The sequence below is a fragment of the Hypanus sabinus genome, chromosome 12 (genome assembly GCF_030144855.1).
Source record: "Hypanus sabinus isolate sHypSab1 chromosome 12, sHypSab1.hap1, whole genome shotgun sequence".
Classification (NCBI taxonomy): domain Eukaryota; kingdom Metazoa; phylum Chordata; class Chondrichthyes; order Myliobatiformes; family Dasyatidae; genus Hypanus; species Hypanus sabinus.
Window position 1 is genome coordinate 92,061,664 of NC_082717.1, and position 21,037 is coordinate 92,082,700.

A 21,037-nucleotide genomic window follows, 5' to 3' on the forward strand; every position below is an offset into this window, starting at 1 on the left:
TGCACTGAAAGCCATCTGAAAATTAGCTTTGTTGCTAAATTCTAACAGGAGAAATAAGTAGTAAATTGGTTACATGCAAATAACACAAACCTACACTGCATTGAGACACACAGAAGAACAAAGCTTTTGAAAGTAATTTGACATAAACCACTCCATTTTTAAGTATGCCATAATTTGTCAAGAACATAGTCAGTCCATTTTATTTCATTCAAGTATTAATTGTGTGAGAAACAGATTGTCAACTTCCCTCCAATATGCTAATCCGTCACCACCCTGTGATTTAGCCAATGACAGTGGGACCTTCAGCTATGACTTTGGCAATTGAGCTGTAATTAGCCTCAACGTCACAAGTATTTAGACAGTAGAGCAGGGGTCTAAACACGCAATATCATGGTGTGCCTGTGCTGATGGAGATTGTAAAGATGTTGTTGCCAATCTGAACTGAGTCGGGTCTGAAAGCAAGGAAATTGAGGAACCAGTTGCACAAGGAGGCATTGAAGCTAAGATCCTACAATCTATCAATTGGCTTTGAGGGGATGGTGGTATCGAATGTAAAGCTGTAGTCAATTAAGAGCATCTGATGTATGCATTTTCACTGTCCAAATGTTCCAGGATTGAGTGACGAGCCAATAAAGCGGCATCTGCTATTGACCTGTTATGATGGTAGGCAAATTGGAGCAGATCAAAGTTACTCCTCAGGCAGGAGTTGATAAGTTTCATGACCAACATCTCAAAGCATTTCATTGCAGTGTATGTACTATTGGACGATGGTCACTGAGGCAGGTTACCACATTCTTCTTGGGCACTGGTATGAAGCAGCTGAGTACCTCTTACTGCCAAAGCAAAAGGTTAAAGATATCAATAAACACTCCAGCCAGTTGATTAGCATAGGTCTTCAGTACTTGGCCAGGCATACAGACTGGGCCAGATGCACTCTGAGTTCACCCTTCTGAAGAATATGCTTATATCAACCTCAGAAACTGAAATCACAGAGTGGTCAGGGGGTTGTGGGAGTTACGGTGAGTTAATATAAGTTATTGGGAGAAGTCCTTGTCCTTTCGGTCAAAGTGAGCATAAAAGGCATCGAGCTCATCTGGGAGCAAAACCTTGTTGTCACATATGAAACAAGCACTGTGGCCCATGGACCTGCACCCGGATCATAGCTCTCCCATCCATGTAACTATCCAAATTTCTCTTAAATGTTCAAATCAAACGTCCACCACTTTTGATGACAACTTGTTCCACACTCACCATGCTCCGCGTAAATAAGTTCCCCCCTCATGTCCCCTTAAATATTTCACCTTTTACCCTTAACCCATGACCTCTAGTCCTAGTCTCACACAACCACATTGTAAAAAGCCTGCTTGCATTTTCCCCATGTATAATAATTGTGATTCAGGTTTGGTCTGGATTTACCATGAGATAGATTTCCGAATGTCATACTTGTACTGTCCTTGGTCACCAGATCTGAACACCACTAATCTAACCCTCTTGGTTCATCCACAGCTTCTGGTTGAGAAAGTATCTGAATGATTTTGTGGGAACACCCTTATCCGTGAGTGTCTTTATAAAGTCCATGATAACCATGGAATATTCATTCAAATCCACTGATGAATCTTTGGACATGGTCCAGTCCACCAACTCAAAGCAATTCCATAGTCACTCCTCTGCCTTCTGCGACCATCTCTACCATGCATAAGAGCTTGAAGTACTCCCAATGCATCTGGATGACTGCAGCTCCAACAATTCAAAGGTTGAAGCTGCTTATTCAATTATCCACTGAGCATACATGGTAGCTGGTACATATATCATCTACAAAGTGCACTGCCATTCATCTTCTGGGCTACTCTGACGAACTTTCAATTTCTTCCACCAAAAGTATAAGGGAAGCTTGGAAACACCACCACTTGCAAGCTCAACTTCAAGTCGTATACTCTCAAAATCAGAAATATCACCACCTCGTCAGTGAAATAGAGTCAAAATCCTTCAAAAATCCCTACCCAACAGCTTAATTAGAAGTACTGTCCTGGTTGAAAGAATGCTTAAACCAACGCATCAAGAGAAAATATGGATAAATAATAAATGCTGGGCCTCAGCAGTAATCCCTAAATTCTGAATATGAACAGGAATGTTCTGCAGTTTGCCATTTTCACATCAATTTGAAAAGGATGCAAAGTACTCTATTTCAAAGAATGATGCTGCTTCTTAACCAAATGTGAAGAATATTTTTGTAAAAAACAACTTGTAAAACTGAACAAAAACACAAAATGCTGGCAGAACTCAGCAGGCCAGCCAGCATCTATGGGAGGAGATCTTTGGACATGGTCCAGTCCACCAACTCGAAGCAATCCCATACTCCTCTGCCTTCTGTGACCACCTCTACCATGCATAAGAGCTTGAAGTACTCCCAATGCATCTGGATGACTGCAGCTTCAACAATTCAGAGGTTGAAGCTGCTTATTCAATTATCCACTTGCACATAAATGCTGTCTGGCCTGCTAAGTTCTTCCAGCATTTTGTGTTTTAATTTATTTCCAGCATCTGCAGATTCACTCGTGTTGCCTTTGTAAAACTAAACAATGGTGCAACTCATTTTCCATGAAGCAGTGACAACTTCTTCCATTAAAACATTAAGTCAGTAACACTGTAAAGCATATGAAGATCACAAAAAATCAACTTTATAACATACATGAAATGCTTGGTTCACAAAAAATTTGTCATGATGCTTATTCTGCCAGTCTTTTGTCTTAAGTCAATGAGATAAAGTGCATTCATGGGCAATGCTGGTTTTAATCTAATGCAACCACTCAACCAAAACTTACATACAACACAATGTCCTATACTAATCTCACTTGTCCCCAGCACAATTATCAACATTATGAACCATCAGTGACTACTCTATTCAATGAGCTCAACACAGAACATTTTACATTTCAGCCCAAGTAGAGTTAAAATAATACATACTGAAATGCACACAATTGTAATTTTTGTTGAGATTCTTTAATAAAACCATCAACTTCCACTTCCAAAATTAGTGCTAATCTTTTTCCCACAGTAGACTATTTTGATACAACAGAGAATGATGATTAAAATTATTTGGTTTTGTTAAAAGTTCTTATAATGCTTATGAAAGTACAGATCATCAATGGCATAACCCAAAAAGCCAACAGAGCAATTTGCACAAACACAAATTAAGAAAACAAAAAACGGAAGTATAAAGTAAATAAGTAAAAACAGAAATATCCATTTCATCAATACCAACAATTCTTAATTACTTGATTAATCATACATGTAATAAAATGGTTAGTATTTCAATTTTCACAATTAAATAATTCAAAGTAAACATCTTCTGGAATATAATGTAGAGGTAAAAAAGAAGCAAAAATGTAAATAAATCCTTAGGTACATATATTGTAGACAATTTCAACTATCAAAAGGCATTGAAAACTATTCCAATTGGATTGTCATTGTAATTTCTAAATAAGATCCTTGCATGTGACAAGTAAAAATAATTGAAGCAATATTAAATAGCAGAGGACATGTATTGAAGGTGACAGAAGGTAGGTTCAAGGGAGATGTGAGGGGTAAGCTGTTTACTCATAGTTGTGGATGCCTAGAATGCGCTTCCTGGTATAGTGGTAGAGGCAAATACATTAAAGACTTTTAACAGATGTTTGGATAGGCACATGGATATAAGGATGTGGACATGGTGTAGGTAGGAGGGATTAGTGTTTGAGCATTTTTGATTTGCTTTTTAGCTGGTTCGGAACAACAGGTCAAATGGCCTGTTCTTGTGCTGTACTCTTCTATGTTCTAATTCTCTCTGATTCTCCTTAACCATAGAAGCTATATTTTATGAATAGCTTCTTGATTTTGCCAACTCCAGGCATATATCCCAGCTCTGTCTGGTGAATGGGAAGTTTCACTGATTGGGTAACGGTAAATAAACTGATGAATTTGGATTTAAAAACTGTCACCTTATATTCCGTCTGGGTAGCCTCCAACCTGATGGCATGAATATTGATTTCTCAAACTTCCATTAATGCCCCTCCTCCCCTTCTTACCCCATCCCTTATTTATTTATTCCCCCCCCCCGTTTCTCTCTGTGCCCCTCTCACAATCACTCCTTGCCTATTCTCCATCTCCCTCTGGTGCTCCCCTCCCCCTTTCTTTCTCCCTAGGCCTCCCGTCCCTTGGTCCCTTCTCCAGCTGTATATCCCCTTTGTCAATCACCTTTCCAGCTCTTAGCTTCACACCTCCCCCTCCTGTCTTCTCCTATCATTTTTGGATTTCCCCCTCCCTCTCTCAAATCTCTTACTATCTTTTCTTTCAGTTAGTCCTGACGAAGGGTCTCAGCCCAAAACGTCGACCGTACTTCTTCCTATAGAAGCTGCCTCGCCTGCTGCATTCCACCAGCATTTTGTGAGTGTTAATTGATAAGCAAACTTAGAACTAGGAGAAAGTTGAGATAAAAATAAGGTATTGTTTCCCATTGTTAGAAAAAAATTAGCCAGTACTGAAAGTTGAATACAAAATTTTACATTTAAATAGCCATGGCAAAGAAACTGGACAATTAAGTGCCTTATTGTTCTTCAAAAACTACACAATAGAAGATCACATGAATTACAAAGGGATTAAGCACTCAAGACTCCAATGTCCAAGACAATTCAGTAAACCCAAAAGGACTGGAGAAGATTGCCCCATTTATACTAATTTACAAACTGTAGAATTCTGTCTTGTGAACTTTTAAACACTAATCAGCAGAAACCTGATTTTAAACTAATAAAGCAGACTGAGAAAATGGCCAAATTAAAAATGTTTTTTTTTACTTATATTATCACTGACAACCAAAGAATGTGCCAAGCTCTTTCAGAGTAAATGACAAACAACAGAAAATCTGCAGATGCTGGAAATCCAAGCAACACAAAATGGTGGAGGAACTCAGCAGCTCAGGCAACATCTACAGAAAAAGGTACAGTCGACGATTCGGGCCAAAGCTCTTTGGCAGGACTGGAGAAAAAAAAAGCTGAGGAATAGATTTGAAAGATGGGGGAGGAGAAAGAGAAATGCCAGGCAATAGATGAAACTTGGAAGGTGGGGGGGGGGGGAAATAAAGCAAAGAGCTAGGAAGTTGATAGGTAAAAGAGACAGAAGGCCATGGACGAAAGAAGTGGGGAAGGAGCACCAGAGAGAGGTGACAGGCGGGCAAGAAAACCAGAGAGAAAGATAAGGGGATAGGAAATGGTGGGGGGGGGGGAGAGAAGAGGAGAGAGATGGAGACATTACTGGAAGTTTGAGAAATCAAAGTAAGAGAAATCGAGGTTCATGACATAAGGTTGGAGGCTACCCAAATAGAATATAAGGTGTTCCTCCAACCCAAATGTGGCCTTATCCCAGCATTAGAGGAGGCCATGGATGGACATATCAGTACAGTAATGGGAAGCAGAATTAACATGGGTGACCACTGGGAGATCCTGCTTGTCCTGGAGGATGGAGCATAGATGCTTGGCAAAGCAGTCTGCCAATCATTATTTAGGAGAGGTAACACTTCACCTGTGAATCTGGTGGGTGGTATACTGTGTTCAATGCTCCCAGTGTGGCCTCTTGTATATCAGTGAGACCAGATGTAGTTTGGGAGACCGCTTCGCAGAGCATCTACGCTCTGTCTGCCAGAACAAGTGGGATCTCCCAGTGGCCACTGATTTTAATTCCACTTCCCATTCTGATATGTCCATCCATGGTCTCCTCCACTACTGGGATAAGACCACACTTAATTTGGAAGAATAACACCTTATATTCTGTTTGGGTAGCCTCCAACCTGATGGCATAAACATTGATTGCTCAAACTTCCAGTTATGTGTCTACCCCCCCACCCCAACCACCCTTCACTATTTCCCATCCCCTTGTCCTTCTTTCAAGTTATTTCCTTGCCCGTCCATCTCCTCCCTCTGGTGTTCCACTTCTCCTTCCCTCCTCTGTCACCATTCTTCCATGGCCTTCTGTCTCATTCATCAACTTCCCAGCTTTTTGCTTCATCCCTCCACCTCCCAGTTTCACATATCACCTGGTGTTTCTCTCTCCCCTCCCCCACCATTCAAATCTACTCCTCAGCTTTTTTTCCCTCCAGTCCCGCCAAAGGATTTCGGCCTGAAACATCGATTGTACTTTTTTTCCATAGATGCTGCCTGGCCTGCTAAGTTCCTCCAGCATTTTGTGTATGTTGTTCAGAGTAAATGAACTAATTTGAAGAGTGTTCATTATTCTATAGAAAACATCTCTAACAATAAGTATGCTGCAAACTCCCACAAACAGAAACAAATTAACGATCAGATAGTTTGCATTAATACCCATCAGAGAAACTAAACAAATGAAATTTCACTAAAAATACATTAGCTTCGACAGTGCAGCACCTCTTACGCACTCAACTGGGGAATGAACCCAAATATGTATGCACAGATCCAAGTCATACTTGAATCCAAAATTTTTGCCTCTAAGGGAAAAGTACTATTAATCATTTCTGACACCACTCTCCCCTTTCTCGATCTCTCTGTCTCCATTTCCGGGGGCAAACTACCGATATCTTTTATAAACCTACCATTTCCCACAGGTATACCTCTTCCAACTGTCTCCTGTACAAACATCATTCCCTTTTCTCAGTTCCTTCGTCTCTACCGTATCTGTTCCCAGGATGAGGCTTTCCTTTCCATGTAATCAGAGATATCCACCTTCTTCAAAGAACATTGTTTTTCTTCCTCCACCATTGTTACTGCTCTCACTCACATCTCCTCTATTCCTGGAACATCCTTGCTCTCCCAAGCTTTCCGCCACCTTAACAGGGATAGAGTTCTTCTTGTTCTCACTTATCTCCCCATGAGCTTCTCCATCCAACACATCATTCTCTGCAACTTCAGCCATCTTCAATGGGAGCCTAGCACCAAACATATCTTTATCTTGCCCACCCTCTGCTTTCCACAGACATCACTTCCTCCATGATTCCCTCGTTCATTCATCCCTCCCCACTAATCTCCCTACAGGAACTTATCCCAGCAACTGGAAGTGCTACATCTGCTCAATTACTTCCTCCCTCACCTCCATTCATCTACCCCACCCACATGGCTCACCTATCACCACCTAGCTTGTACTTCTTCCCTTTCCAGTCCTGATGAAAGGTGTCAGTCCATAACATTGATTGATTGATTATTGATTGTTATTTATTTCCATAGATGCAGCCTGACCTGCTGAGTTGCTATTAAGGTATTGTGTATATATTTGTACAAATTTTTTTTAGGTTTATAAATCAAAGTCTGATTCATTATACCTTAGTAATTAAGCTGAGCTGAATGTTACTGCTTTCAGTAAAGGATGTTCCAGTTAAAGGTCCACTTACATTTGATTATGCCCACAGCTTGTGAAATGGCAGGACAATGATAGAGTGTGATGTTGACAGGGAGAGGACATGTTTGATAACGCAAAAGGCTAGTGAGACTCTGCCATTTGTCCTCCATGTGAAACAAGTGGAAATCCATCTATTAAAATTATTACCAAAACCAAATTTTTCTAATACTTTGAACAAGTATGGCCACTCAACTCTATCAAATGCCTTTTCTGCATCGAGAGATAACACATTGAGGTTGCTTAGATAATGGTGAATAAATAATGTTCATCAATCTCCGAACATTAGAGAAAGAGTAACGGCCTTTAATAAAGCCTGTTTGATCCATAGAGATGATTTTAAAAAGACTGGGTTGGAGGGTTTTAACCTTAGAAGATATAGTGCGAGAACTGTTGATAGGCTGTAGTTAAGTTTGAACTATCTAGAACACTTTTTTTTTGCAGCATTTAAATGAATTAATTGTCTTTTTTTTTATTCCGTATGCTTTATTGAAGATTTTTTAAAATAATTATTTGGATTTCCCTGTGTTTTAAAGACAGATTGGACAATTTTAAAATGGCGATTGTTTTTTTTGTGCAAATATTTCAAAAATTGTTTTGGATGTGTTTTTCTTCCCTTATCTAATATCATGAAGGTTACTTTCAAATTGAAGGTCGTTTGGTTTTACGAGAAAAACACTATCTTTCCAAGTTAATTATATTGAGATATATGCTGACTGTAAAGAGATTTGTACTCCGTAGAGGGAGATAGAGATTACTTTTTTATTATTTTTTTTATTATTCAACTAGGTGGAGTTTAATTCGCATCTATGCTTTTCTTGGGGCTTGCATCGATTGCCATCGACTTGTTTCTGGGCTTTGTAGTTTGGGTGTTTTTTTTTCTTTTTTTATCCCCATTATGGAATCCCGGAGCATACGTTAATTATATTTATTGCTGTTCATCTCCGCCATTTTCGATCACTTTATCCTGACTTGCGTCAAACTACTTTTTTTTAGATACAAAGTTTCATGATGACATCTAAACAGTTAAATGTTTTAACTTGGAATGTTCGCGGTTGGAATCACCCTATTAAGCATAAGGAAACATTTAAAGTTATAAATCGATTCCAACCTGATATAATTTTGTTCAAGAGACGCTTATCAGGTTATGTGATAAAAATCGATTTTTTATATTTTGGAAGGGTCCTCTATTTCATACAAATTCCCAAAGCATAACTAGAGGTGTCTCTATTTTTATCAATTCTAACATTCCTTTTAATCAGGAAGATATTATAGCCGATATTAATGGTAGATTTTTTAATTGTTAAGGGAATAATTTGTAATAAGAAAATGGTTTTGGTTAATATTTATGGACCAAATGTTGATGATCCCTCATTTTTAAAACCGTTTTTGTTCTATTACCTGATTTAAATGAATATATGTTATTAATGGGTGGTGATTTTAATACTTGCTTAAATCCTTTAATGGATAAGTCATCATCCAAATATCAACTTCCTAAACGTTCTGCATCACTTATTAATTATTTTTTAATTGATTATGCTTTAATTGAGGTCTGGAGGCATATGCATCCTAGTGATGGAGAATATTCATTTTTCTCACATGCTAATATTCGAGAATTGACTATTTTATAGTCGACCCTCGACTTTTATGCAATGCTCAGAAATGTGAGTATGATGCTATTGCTATCTCTGATCATACTCCTTTAAATTTAATATTTGAATTGAAAGAAGTTGTTTCTACCAGACCATTTTGACATTTTCCAGAACATTTATTACAAAGTGTTGAATTTGTCGAGTTTATTGAAACTCAGATAAAAGAGTTGTTTCTCTTTAATAATATAGGAAACATCTCAAAGTTAGTAATTCGGGATACATTAAAAGCTTATCTACGTGGTTAAATTATATCGTATACAGCTAAATTGAAGAAACAAACAAGAATGGAATTAGATAAAATTTCTAAACAAATTAAAGAACTGGATAACATTAATGCAACCTCTCCAAATGTTGTTTCATTTAAAAGAGTAGAACTACAATCACAGTATGACTTATTACTAACATATCCTATGGAAGGATATTTGCTTAAATTGAAAAGTCAATTTTATATCTCTGGGGATAAAAATAATAAGCTCTCAGCTTCCCAACTAAGAGCAGTCAGAGCTAAAAGACAAATTTTAAAGATTCGTAAAAACAATGGAGATATAGTAAGTAACTATGAGGATATTAATAATACTTTAAGATTTTTACTCTGATCTTTATAGATCTCAATTTCCTGAAGATTCCTCCAAAATGGAAGCTTTTTTACATAAGATTAAATTTCCACAAATTTCTGATAAAGATCTGATGTTTGATGCTCCAATTACCCAGCATGAAATTCAGAAAGCTATTTCATCAATGCAATCAGGTAAAGCTCCCGGACTTGATGGTTATTCGGTGGGATTTTTCAAAAAATTTGAAAGATTACTTTCTTCGTATATTTTGGAAATATTTCATGAATCCTTTGAGAAGGGTAATTTACCTTCTCTTTATGAAGCATCTATTTCCTTAATTCTTAAAAAAGATAAAGACCCTGTTGAATGCTCATCATATAGACCTATTTCGTTATTAAATACAGATGCAAAAATTCTCTTTAAAATAATGGCTAACCGCTTGGAAAGTATTTTAATTAAAATCATCTCTATGGATCAAACAAGTGGAAATATACCTGAAGTGAAATTATACTATTGAGGTACCAAGGATAGATGCAGATAAAGAAACGCAATCTAGCATTGGGAATATTAGTGAGACTACCAACATGACAAATGGCAGATTGGGGGCATAATGAAAATCTTAAAAGGCCACTTTAACCCAACAGCAGAAAATCTGGGAGTAAAGTACATGAACAAGGTACATACATGAACAACAAAGAACAAGGGAAAATAGTTGACAAATGTGGTCAAGCAAAAATAAAACAGGAAAAGGGTGCAATATCCAGATCATTATAGATTGCTGAGTTTTCAAACTTAATGTGCAGGACTACATGTCCCTGTAGAAGATAGCAACCTGGGAAAAATAGCTTTCTCATAAAACTCAGATGACATGGCGTGACATTTTTAGAACAAACTCAAGAAAGAACCTGATACTGACATGATTGAAGAGGAATTTTTAATGGCATCCATTGCAGTCATGAGGAAAGTGATATGGACAGTACACTTAAGTCTTCCCAATTGATTGATAAATCAGCAATATATAAATTAATACTATAACATTATTTTGTCATAAGCCGAAATTTGTAGTTGAATTTTTTTCCTGTTTCTATTATGGCAGGGAAAAACGACATTAGACCCTCCAAGCTACTAGTTGGATCTTTTTAAGAGATGAATTCATCCAGTGACCATAATAATGAAAGATTACAGGTATGCATCAGTGATCATGGGAGTAGTCCAGATCAAGTCACTCTAAATTATAAAGTGTGATTTTGAAAGAATAATAACAAGACATTGAGGAAAAAGAGAAACACATTTCATGGAACTCTCACCCACCCACTGCTCCAAAGTGATCCCAGCAAGCAGGCACTAGCAGACAAGGGTTACAGATTACAACTAGCTGTAGAAAACAGTAGTTTAATGACCACATTGTAAACTCTTGTGATATGTAAGAGCAGGTACAACATAGGGAGAAAGTGCTGCAAATACATATATAATTCTATCTATAATCTAATACTGTATAATGAACAATGTAGAGGAGATGCTGCACTGCTACCAACACAGGTGGAATTTGACAACAGTACACCAGAATGAGATTGTGACTTAAAAGAAGGCCAAGTAGCTGAATACAAAATATTGACAAGAGGAAGCAAGACACTAGTTTTCTAGAACCATCTGTGTGCCATGTAACAAGTAAAAAAAAATGTATTGTGGAGTCAAAAGATGTGATGACGCAACTTGGATGTATATTAAAACATGGGGCAGGTAGCTTTGAGGAAGCTGAGAGGCTACAGAAGGTCTTCACCAGATTAGGAAAATGGGCAAAGAAGTGGCAGATGGAGTATAGTGTTCGGAAGTGTATGGTCATACTTTTTGGAGTTGGGAGTACTTGTGTAGGATTTTCTCAGGGTAAATTTGGAGGTCAAGTCTGTGATGAAGAAGGCAAATGTGATGTTAGCATTAATTTCAAGAGGACTAGAATATAAAAGCAAGGATGTACTGTTGAGACTTTATAAAGCACTAGTGAGGCCTCACTTGGAGCATAGTGAGTAGTTTTGAGCCCCTTATGTTTGAAAGGATGTGCTCAAATTGCAGAGGGTTCAAAGGAAGTTCACAAAAATGATTCTCAGTTTCAACAGCTTATCATATGAAGAGTATTTGATGGCTCTGGGCCTGTATTCACTGGAATTCAGAAGAATGAGGGGTGACCTCACTGAAAACTGTCGAATGATGAAAGGCCTTGATAGAGTGGATGTGGAGAAGATGTTTCCTATGGTGGGAGAGGCCAAGACCAGAGGACACAGCCTCAGAATAGAGAGGCAACCTTTTAGAACAGAGATGAGGAGGAATTTTTTTTAGCCAGAGAGTGGTGAATCTATGGAATTCTTTGCCACAGGCAACTGTGGAGATCAAGTCTGTATGTATACTTACAGCAGACATTGATAGATTCTTGACTGTTCAGGGCATGAAGGGATATGAGGAGATGACATGAGATGGGGCAGAGAGGCAACTATAAATTAGATCAATCAAGAAAAAATGGTGGAGCAGACTCGATGGGCCAAATGGCCTAATTCTGCATCTTAATCTTATATCTTATGATATCTCTTGTTACAGGGAAATGGTTAATATTAGACTATACCTTTGGAAGTACATAAAGCATAGAAAACATTATTTGAGTCACAGATTTCTCATGCTTACAGTTTGAATGGCATTCACAGTGTTTGATTTGCTACCGGTCAACATGTGAAATAGATATTCTATCCCTTAATGTCCAAGCCTGCTCCAAAAATTAAACTCCTGTTGTTCATACTAATCCCAATATCAACCTTACTTGCATCATCCCAAACAACACACTCTAAAAATCTACCAGCATTAAGGCACATCAAGTTCCTATACTTATTTGTAATTATATCTATATCATTACCTGCAAACGCTAGGACAAAAAGTGTTACATCAAAACCTGTAAATGAGCATGAAGTTGAGAGACAAACAAAATTGGAGCTTCAACATAGAAATGCATCAAATTGAACTATGTATCACAGAGGCAAAGAATTCTAACTCCGGGATCACTAAAACTCAGTTCATTATGAACGTCCAGAATTAAAGTAATCACTTTGACAGTGACTGGCAAATTGAATATAATCAAGCTTTTCCTGTTACAGTCTGTCTTCAAGCTTTGTGCTATCCAGCATTATACCACAATTATGTTTAATAAACTGTAATTATTAACTTCGTAACTCTCAACTGACTCTATGCTACTATATACTTATGTTATCTTCCCAGATTTTTGTTTTTCACCTGAGAAATTACCAAAGTCCATTATTTATTTTTTCACAGCATTATATACATTACTTTTAATGACACCTATGTATAGTACTTACCCGAAATTTCTCTGTTCCTATCTAATCTAGGCATTTACTTTAACAAGGAGTACGTGGCCTAAATTTCACTAAAAAATTCATCACAGTGATCCATATAGTTTATTTCTAATCGCAGATGCATTCTGCAAGCTTATTTTAGCTTCCTATATTTTATCTGATACCCTCTCTAAAAAAGCCACACCATCCAGTTTGGTGAAATTGCACATCTTTATACTGTACTTGAATTTCCAAATATTAAAACTTCTTATTGTAATTTATGAACATTAACTGTCCTGGCACAGCTCCTTTAGGAAAATATTGACTCAAAACATTGCATGTCTTGTTTTATGGTTGTTTATTATCTGATTCCACACATTCTGATTTTAATCAGAAGTATCATAACAGCTGTTAAAATATCTTAATATAGGCTAGAAATTCTTACCCCACCCTAAACAGTGGCTTGGAGTAGGCCAATGAGCTTTTGGTCACACATATATATTTAAAGTGGTCCGACTGCCAATAAGGGGTAGTAGACTTTCTTGTTGCACAGAGGCAGAGAGACAGGTTGACAGAAAACAGTGGCCAAGCTGCGGTACAGATTAAGGGATGAGGTACTTCTCTTGTACAATAGAGCTTTTGCCAAGTATATGGATAAGATACTCCAGTGTAACGACAGAACTGAGACCACATCATCCCAGAAGTATCCCAATAACATGCACTGCCAGGATAATGTTCGTCAGCAATATTCCACAAGTGTTGCACAAGAAATGACATCACATACAAAAATATTCCTGCAAGGAGTGCAGGAACACTTTTGTACAAGTGACTCAACAGAACAAGGACAGTAAAAGTTTACAAGTGACCAAGACAAATCTAAAATAGTCATTGGTCAAGTTTCACTCATGGCAAAATTGATTTTCAAATGCAGAGTGATTAGATTTATGTGATAGAATTTCTAGCTAGTCATTCGCTATATTACTTTTTGTTTGTTACAACTATGAAGTATTCAATAAGATGAAGCTAACCATGATCTTCTCGAAAAAGGATCTAGAGCTTTCCCAGCGTATATGATTAATAAATCCTTCTCGGGCTTCCAGCAGAGCACAGGTATCGATTAAAACAATGTTTTGATTACAAACTCTGCCATCTTCATCAGGAACAATCTCCTGCCTTCCCCCCCCCCCCCACCCCACATCATTTCATGCTTGGCCAATCAAAGAACCTATCAACTTCTGGCTTAAATATACAGAAAGACTTGAACTCTACAGCTGCCTGTGGCAAATAATTCCACAGATTTCAATTCATAATTTCAGTCAATTAAAATGTTGCCCTCAATGTAAGCTGAAAAGTTTTCTAACTTGTCCAGCCAAGCCTGGGCATGCTTAGGGAGGGTGTATACTGCTTAACAGGACAGGTTTTAGAAAGGCTACAAAAGAATCATGCACACACTATTCTATGCATTGCATACAACATGTATATCAGTTTGCGATCACGTTGATGCAGATGTTCTTTGCACATTGCATATTGTGTGTACCTGTTATAATAAAGTAATTGTACTTTCAAGAGTATCTGTGATAACAAAATTTCTCGCCAATGTTGCAACAGCCACAATACTTGGTTATATTTGTGGTAAGTATACACTTAAATCTCAAAGATGGAGCATGACTCCTCTTATTAAGAAAGCCTGTAAGTTCTACTTTGGTATAAAATCGGTGACCAAGTTCAAAGTCTGACCTCCTCACATCTGTTGTATAACATGCCCTGTCAATCTTAGAGCTTGATTCAGAGGTACTCCAAAGTCAATGCCATTTGCTGTCCCAATGTTATGGTGAGAGCAGAAAGATCATGTGACAGATCGCTACTTCTGTCTGACCAACACATCTGATCATTCTGCTAAAAACAAGAAATCCAGTGAACACCCCAATTTCCATCAGCCATGACACTACGTCATATGATGACAGTCCACCAGAGAATGGAGTCTAGAGCAGGCAGATGAAGATGACATGATGCACCAGCCAGGAATAGAAAAAGACACTGATACAGATTTTGAACCCTTTTATGTTGAGTGAGCCTCATCTGATAACCTAAATGACATGGTCAGTGACTTGGGTTTGTCAATGGAAAAAACAAAATTACTGGGTTTAAAATTGCAAGGATGGAAACTGTTACTATCAGGCACAAAAATTGATGCAAAGGATTTTGATATTTGAGACAGGTTGTTTCCCAAAATAATTGATGCCAAGATTAAGGAAGGCCTTTTTTGTTAGTCCACATACCAAACAGGTCTTCAATAACAAGCTATTTGAAGAACTTATAGTGGGACCAGAGAAAAATCACGTGGAAGTCATTTAAGGATGTAGCTGAAAATTTTCTTGGCAACTACAGAGCACATGCAGCTGGTTGACAACATGCTTCAAGCACACAAAACCATTAAGTACAACATGTCACTAAAGATTCATTTTCTCCATTCCCATTTAGACTTCTTCCCTACAAAGCTGTCAGTAATGAGCATGCTGAAAGGTTTTACCAGGACTTTGCAGTTATAGAGAAACACTATCAGGGCAATTGGATCCATCAATGCTGGCTGATTATTGCTGGACACTTAAGCCTCAGACACTAATTACAAACAAAATTCATCAAAACATTTTTGGTTTCATTGAACTATTGCAAAGTGTCAGCACCATTATGCAATTAAACACATTATATTCAATGAAAGTTAATTTCTTGTTTCTCCAAATTCCTACATGATACAAGTAGTGTGAAATTATATTTGTGGCAAAGCCCTGCTGGCAGCCGATGGGGTAACATCTTTTTGAACTTGCTCTTATTTTATCTATCTTTTTATTTCCTACCAGTTTTTTGAAACCTTATTATAATATTATATTACATATTATATTATAGTATATTATATTATTATAATATAATATTATATTATATAACCTTATTATAATATAATATAATATAATATAAAACCTTATTATAATAAACCTTATTATATCTATTATGTCTTTGAGAAAGACTAAAGCCTCTGCAAAAGAAAAAGAAGATTCTCCAACAAAACACACAAAATGCTGGTGGAACACAGCAGGCCAGGCAGCATCTATAGGGAGAAGTGCTGTTGACGTTTTGGGCCGAGACCCTTCATCAGGACTAACTGAAAGGAAAGATAGTAAGAGATTTGAAAGAGATGATTCTGCAACCACTTTGGAATCAATTGGAGATTTCCTTAAAAAGCAAAGAACAGAACTCTGATGAATTTCAACATCTTAATGTTAAGTTGGACACTATTCAACAAACTCTAATTGTACATGAAAAGCAAATTAAGAAAAATAAAGAAACTGTCAATACTGGAAGCAGACTTAGAAGACATGAGTAAGCTCTGCAAAAAATTATCATTATCTAATTAAAAATTAACAAAGAAGATTACCAACCTAGAAAGCAGAAGGAGAGGGAACAATCTATGTATTCTGGGTCTTGAAGAATCAATGAAGGTGCCCACCCCACAGAGTTCTTTGCAAGCTTTCTGAAACAGCTTTTCCCTGATTTACTGTCATCTGTGCCCAAGTTGGACTGCGCCCACCAGTCACTGCCCCCCCCCCCAAACCAAAGTCGGGAGAGCACCCTCGGTCGGTTATTTTATGTTTTTACGAATTTCATACCAAGGAGCTTTTACCCATCGAGCATCATACCCGTCGAGTAGGAATGATCGATTACAATGGGAAGATGATCAGACTCATGGAAGATTATACACTGGAGGTTATGGCTAAACGTGCTAAGTACAAAGAGGTCATGTCTCTGCTTTATAATAAAGGGTTTAAGCCCTCCCTTTCCTTCCCTGCACATCTTAGAATCGTTCTGAAAAATGGTGTGCAGAAAATGGTGTAAACACACAGAAGTTTTGGAAAACAGAAGATTAATTGTGTTACATCTCTTACAAGAGCAATTATCTGTTTAATGTTGGATAGAGTAAGGTTTTAATAAACTTACATTTTGACCATTTATTTATCTTGTTTTTTGATATTTTCTTTGTTTTCTCTCTCTCTCTCTCTCTCTCCCTCTCTTCCCTTCTCTTCTCTCCTCCCCCCCCCCTTTAGATTTAGCATGTTGACTATTCTTTGGCTGGCTTTTTGGCTTTGAGAAGGGGTGGGATCTCGTTTATTTCCTCTGGAAGCTGGTTTGGGCTGCCATCCAAATTTTCTGTTAGAGTACCTTATTTTATGGTTCATTCTCTGGTTCTAATAATTTATGTTCAGATCTTTTAACTCTTTTGTTAATTAGAATTTATAATGGATCAAATATTAATTTACTTAGTTTTAATGTGAAAGGGTTAAATCATCCTGTGAAACAGAATAAAATTTTTGCTTATATTAAAAAGTTATCTTTCTACAAGAAGCGCATGTATGTAGTTGTGACAACACACACTTTTTTAATCAGTGGAGGGGTCTACAATTTCATTTTTCATTCAGAGCAAAATCTCAAGGGGTCTCGATTTTTATAGATAATACAATTTCTTTTGTTCAACAAAGTTGTCTCTGACCCTAATGGGCAATTTGTCAGAGTGTCAAGGAAACTGGATAATAAATTAATTGTATTTGCTGATGTGCATGTTCCCAATGTGGATGACACAGGATTTTTTGAGCGTTTCTTTTCATTCCTGCCAGATTTGAGTTTTTATTCTTTCATGATGGGAGGAGATTTTAATTGTTGTCTAGACCCAATATTAGATTGTTCTTCTCTTAAATCGACCACACCTAATAAATCAGCTTTATTTATTCAATCCTTTCTAACAAAGTGTGATATTGCTGATGTCTGGTGTTTCTTTCACCCAGCAGAAAGGAAGTATTCATTCTTCTCTCATGTTCATCATTCCTATATTAGGATTGATTACTTTTTATTGATAGTCAAATGATTCCATTAGCTTGATCCATTGAATATAAAGAAATAGCTGTATCCGACCATTCTTCTGTATTTCTATCTTTAAATCTTTCTGGTTTCACTCGTATGAACAGATCCCGGCGTTTTAATTTAACTTTGTTATCTGATAAGGACTTCCTAAAATTTCTGGAGAATTAAATTACTCTTTTTTTTGAAGGAAATACATTGGAAGAGACTTATCATTTGGGATGCTTTTAAGGCATATATGAGAGAATAAATTATCTCCTATACTGCATATATTAAGAAAAAAGCTAATGAAGAGTAAACTGATTTAGTTAATCAATTAAAACAATTAGACCAGACATATGCTTTGGTACCAGACCCTGAACTATACAAAAGACATATTGAAATTAAAACTAAATATGATTTTCTTTTAACATACCCAACTGAAAGCCAACTTTTAAAAGATAGAAGCCAATTTCAGATACATGGGGGAAAAAAAGTAAACTATTGGCTAATCAATTGAAGACCTTTATAGCTAAACGGCAAATTAAAGAGATTTGCAAAACCAACGGCAACATGACAACTGACCATTTTGAAATAAATGACACTGAGAATTTTATTATAAATTGTATATTACACAATTTGTACCAGCAGGTGAACCTCCAGAGCACCAAGTAACATCAAAGGATATAAGCATTCTGCATGTTGCTCGGGATTGGAAAATGGACGTGACCTTGGAGAAAAAGCTTGTGTTTTCCCCAGACATTGCAGCTACAACACTCCGGCCAGACATAGTCCTGTGGTCCACAACAGCCAGGCTGGCATATGTTGTGGAATTGACAGTACCATGGGAAGATGGCGTTAAAGAAGCTTATGAGAGGAAAAAGACCAAGTACTCGGAACTGGCAACTGAAGCTGCTCAGAACGGCTGGAAGATCAAGATTTTCCCTGTAGAAGTGTGATGCAGGGGATTCGTCGCTACATCTACAACCATCAACTGAAGAAGGTGGGGGTGAGGGGTGTCTCCCTCCAACAAGCAATCAAGTCCTTGTCAAATGCAGCAGAAGAAAGCAGCAATTGGATTTGGATTAAAAGGAAAGACAACAACTGGGCTGCAAGATGAAGACAGGAGGGTATGGAACTTGAGGGGGGGTGTCTCTGGGACACAAAGATACAACCGCAGATGCTGCGGATCAAAGAATATGTACACAACGCTGGAAGAACTCAGCAGGTCAGACAGCATCTCTGGGACGCCAGGTAACACCGTTGAGCCCTCTAGAGACGTCGTGGGCTTATCAACGAAACGTCAAAGAAGGAGGATGCCCACCTGATGACCCCGATGATGTAGCTACCCTCCTCGTCACCACTCCAAGCCTACTGCCAACATCGAGAGTGCCAACTTTATCATTGGGATTGAAACATCAAGTCTTAGTAGCTCTATTATAGTTCTGATTCTATTAAAGATAATACTACATAAACAATTTTTTAGATCAATTAAATATTCCTGGGCTTTCGGTTGATAATCAAAAGCAGTTGGATCAACCTATTTCTCAGGAGGAAATCACTGAAGCTATGCGTTCATTGCATTCTGGGAAATCTCTAGAACCTGACGGATTCTCTGGAGAATTTTATAAGGGTTTTTCTTCATGGCTTATACCTTATTTATGTTCTACCCTTACTGATTCCTTCAAGGCGGGTAGATTGCCACAGTCTTTTATGAAGCTTCCATTTCGCTTATTCTTAAAGATTAAAAATCCTACTGAACATTGAGTAAAGACCAATCTCTTTATTCAATGTTGATGCTAAGATCCTATCTAAAGTTTTGGCCCGTAGACACAAAAATATTATACCTTCTATAATATCGGATGATTAGACAGGATTTATTAAAAATCAATATTCCCATTTTAATATACGTTGACTGTTAAATGTTATGCATTCTCCATCCAAGGAAATATCAGAATGTGTGATTTCTCTGGATGTGGAGAAAGCTATTGATCGAGTTGAATGGAATTACCTATTTAAAACCTTAGAAAAATTTAACTTAGGGTCCAATTTTATTCATTGGATTAAATTATTTTACTTATCTCCCTCTGCTCGGGTCCTTCCTAACTTTCAGATTTCTAAACCAATTAAACTTCAATGTGGAACCAGACAAGGATGTCAGTTGAGCTCTTTGCTTTTTGATTTGGTATTAGAACCTTTAGCAATTGCCTTTCGAGAGTCTAAAGATATCACCGGTATCTTAAGGAAAAATACTATTCATAAAGTCTCGCTTTATGCTGATGACCTATTGCCTTTTATATCTAATGTTGCAACTTCTTTACCCTCTATGTTTCTTTTACTGACTAATTGTAGATAATTTTCAGGATATAAATTGATTTTACATTAGAGTGAATTGTTTCCTCTAAGTAATTTGATACCAACTGATATTAACCTTCCTTTTAAAATTGTAAGAAAACAATTTACATATTTGGGTGTAACAATCACTAAGAACTACAAAGATTTATTCAAAGAAAATTTTCTAACCTTAATGAATTATGTGAAAAAGACACTTTCTAATGGGTCGCCTCTCTTTTTATCTTAGATTGGCCGAATCAATTCTATTAAAATGAATATTTTACCTAAATTTATACTTTTTTCAAGCTGTACCAGTTTATATTCCTGTCTTTTTTTTTGAACCTTTAGGTTCGTTTCTATGGAAGAACAGAAAACCCCGATTAAATAAAGCCTACCTTCAAAAAATTAATAAGAATGGAGGCCTTGCTCTACCCAATTTTAGGTTATTTTATTGGGCAATTAGCATACAAAATCTTACGTTCTAATTATATTATGTTAATCATCAGGATTGTCCAATATGGGTCTTTTTGGAAGCCAACTCTGTTACGATATTTTCTATTTCACTTCTTGGATCCTCTCTTCCTTTATCTTTAAATAAATTAACTGACAGTTTGGTGGTTAAACACACTTTGAGGATCTGACTACAATTTAGAAAATATTTCAGTTTATTGAGATTTTCCCCTTCTAGTCCTATTTTCCCCTAATTTTTTTTAAAGTATCAATGACATTAAAGTATCGATCAGTTTTTAGAGAATGGGATAGATTAGGCATCAAACTATTTCAGGATCTGTTTATTTCTTCTCCTGAGCAGCTCAGTGAAATATAACCTATCAAATACCCACTTTTTCGATATCTACAGATTGGAAATTTTTAAAGATCTAAACTATAT

General features: G+C 37.0%; 1 protein-coding gene across 5 annotated transcripts in view; it reads right to left on the reverse strand.

The window, feature by feature from the left end:
- The window catches only part of LOC132403148 (KH domain-containing RNA-binding protein QKI), a 529,050-nt gene that overhangs the window by 370,924 nt on the left and 137,089 nt on the right, over positions 1-21,037 (reverse strand). The gene's annotated exons all lie outside the window — the stretch shown is intronic.